The following is a 2,825-nucleotide window of genomic DNA, read 5'->3' as shown; positions in this document are numbered from 1 at the left end:
GAGGGGGCAGGAGGGGCTGGCGGTGCAGGTTGGGGGCCTGAGGCTGGCTCCGAGCCCTCCTGCCCCCTCGGCGCTGGCCTGCTCCTTTAGAAAAGTGGGGCTGCCCTGGCCGGTGTGGTTCACTGGATAGAGCCACGGCCTGCGAATGGAAAGGTCCCCTGGTTCCATTCCGGTCAAGGGCATGCACCTCTGTTGCAGGCTCCTCCCCCGCCCAAGGCCCTGCAGGCGGCAACCAATCCATGTTTCTCTCTGTCTTTCCCTTTCTCTTCCACTCTCCCTAAAAATCAATGGAAAAATATCCTCGGGTGAGGATTAAAAAACAACAGGGTGGCTCACACCTTGCCGTCTGAGGCACGGAGCTTAGAGAGCCCGTCTCTCCCCGCCGCGGGCTTCCTGGGCTGTGAATGGCCCTCTGCCCGGCTGCTCCATCCAGGTGCCCGGCTGCTCCGTCCCAGGTGCCGGGCCTCTGAGTCAGAAGCCGGCCTCCCCGCTGTCTGGGAGCTTCAGTCCAGAGAGGGAGGGCCGACAGGGAGACAAGGGGCCGTGGCTGGTGCCACACTAACCAGGCATACGCCACGTCCTGTGTCATGGTCAGAGCAGAGCTGCACAGCCACCCAGGGAGTGGGCGCAGCAGCCCCGGTGGACAGGGGGCTCCCCCGGGAATGCGGGCTGGGGGTTGGGTTCACGAGATGGAGGGGGAGTGGGCATTCCAGGCGGTGGGATCAGCCTGTGGGATGGCAGGGAGGCGGGAAGCAGCCTGCAGGTCAGGCCATGGCGCGAGGAGTATGCGTGGGAGAGCCCGGGCATGTGATGGAGAGGCTGGCCTTTATCACAGGCCCTAGGGTGCCCCAAAGACTCCGGGGGGAGGGGAGGGATGGGGTGCGATTCTGCTCGAAGACCCTGTGAGTAGGATTGACTTGGGGCTGCTCTGTGGCGGAGGTGAGGTGCCCCGAGCGCCAGGATCCTTTTCCTGCTCCCCCACCCGCGGTCACTGGGGGGAGCCGAGGAGGTCCAGGCCTGGGTCAGTGATGGCGAAGCCGCCTTTCCCAGAGGGTCAGCCTCGGCCTGCTCTTCCGGCCGCTGCGGCCTGGGCTGTGCTGGTCCTGCCCCTCCTCCTCCGGGCCACCCCGCTGCTGCGCTTGTACATTTGGGGAGTGTCTGGGTGGCTGCTCCCCGAGGCCCGGAGAGCCTGACACACAGACCGCGCTGAGCAAATGTTTGTGAGCGAATAAGGGGGGAGCGGGTCTCACTGTGGACCCTCTGCCCCAGGCGCCCCGGAGCAGGAGGGGCGGGCGGGACGGAGCAGCCCCCATTGGGAGCACCCTGTCTTCCTGCGGAACAAGGTGGGGGCTCCCCTCATCCCCTGGAAGCAAGGTGGGGGCTCCTGGGAAGCCGGTCTCGGCCTCAGTCCGGGGCTCTTGGCTGGGTTCATGGCTCTCCCCGCCGCCCCCTCCCCCGCCCCCTCGGGCGGCTAACAGAGGCAGCCTTGTTCCTGCTCCCATAGAGCGGCCCTGTTCTCCGCACACTAAAAATGGAAAGCCCCAGGCTATTTCGGGAGCAGTGCCCAGCCAGGCTGTGGCCTCGGCTCCCACTGGGCTGCTGGACCCTCCTTCGAGCCTCTGGCCCAGCCCGCTCACTTCGGGCCGCCGCGGGGACACCCGGGGGCCTTGCTGGGAGGAGCTGACCTGGGCCGAGGGAGCTCTCCCAGGCAGACTGGCAGCTGGGTGGCAGGAGGGGTTGGGCAGCGTGGCCTGGGCACAGGGGGTCGGGGAGCGTCTCAGGGCCTGTGGTGCACAGCCTGTCCCAGCGCGTCACCCGCCTCCACGCTCCTGGCTGGGGACCACCGGGCCTGGGGAGGATGGTGTTGCCATGGTTTCCTGGTCCTCACAGGCCATAGCTGGGGCCTCTGAGGGGGGGTCTGTGCGGAGAGCAGACACCCAAGGTTTGGGGAGCTCCCGGGGCTGGGGGCACAGCCGGGCATGGTGTCTGATTCTAGAACAGTGATGGCGAACCTATGACACGCGTGTCAGAGGTGACACGCGAACTCATTTTTTTGGTTGATTTTTCTTTGTTAAATGGCATTTAAATATATAAAATAAATATCAAAAATATAAGTCTTTGTTTTACTATGGTTGCAAATATCAAAAAATTTCTGTATGTGACACGGCACCAGAGTGAAGTTAGGGTTTTTCAAAATGCTGACACGCCGAGCTCCAAAGGTTCGCCATCACTGGCCTAGGACATCCATCCCCCACCCCCACCTTCTCCACACCAGGCTCTGCCTGCTTTGACCTGCTGGAGAGGAAATGAGGAAATAGCAGGAGGTGGCCTGGCCCCCCCGCCCTCGGCCAGGGACGTGTGCGTGCGTCTGTGGGGTGTCTAGATGTGAGCATGCCTTTGGTATGTGGGTGTGACATGTGCCTGTGTGAGGTGCGACGTGTGTGTTTCTGTGTGTCAGGAGGTTGTCTCCGTGTGGATGTGTCTTTGTGCAGGTGGCTGAGTGGGGGTGGTGTGTGCGCCTGTGTTTCTGTGTGCACAGATGGTATCTGCACACATCTGTGTGTGTGAGCATCTGGGTGTGTGTGAGCATCTGTGTGTGTGAGCATCTGTGTGTATGTGAGCATCTGTGTGTGTGAGCATCTGTGTGTGTGAGCATCTGGGTGGCACGTGTGCTTGGTGTGTGTGAGCGTGTGTCTGCCTGGGAGCTGTGGGGTGTGGGCCCGGACGGCCCGGCGCGTGGAGGTGGGTGCCTGGTGCCTGGATGGGTGGCGTTTGCACGGAGGGCGAGGACGGAGGGTGCCAAGAAGGGAGCAGGGGCTGCGGGC

General features: G+C 63.3%; 1 long non-coding RNA gene across 1 annotated transcript in view; it reads left to right on the top strand.

Annotated features, from left to right (window-relative positions):
- The first annotated feature begins 1,258 nt into the window (after nt 1-1,258).
- Nucleotides 1,259-2,825, top strand: part of LOC106725958 — a 2,092-nt gene continuing 525 nt past the window's right edge. Inside the window, exon 1 of the long non-coding RNA XR_001361973.1 lies at nt 1,259-1,343. This is a non-coding gene — a long non-coding RNA (uncharacterized LOC106725958). The remainder of the gene's footprint in view (nt 1,344-2,825) is intronic.

Source organism: Myotis brandtii, unplaced genomic scaffold (genome assembly GCF_000412655.1).
Source record: "Myotis brandtii unplaced genomic scaffold, ASM41265v1 scaffold207, whole genome shotgun sequence".
NCBI lineage: Eukaryota > Metazoa > Chordata > Mammalia > Chiroptera > Vespertilionidae > Myotis > Myotis brandtii.
This window is presented reverse-complemented; position numbering and strand designations above follow the sequence as displayed.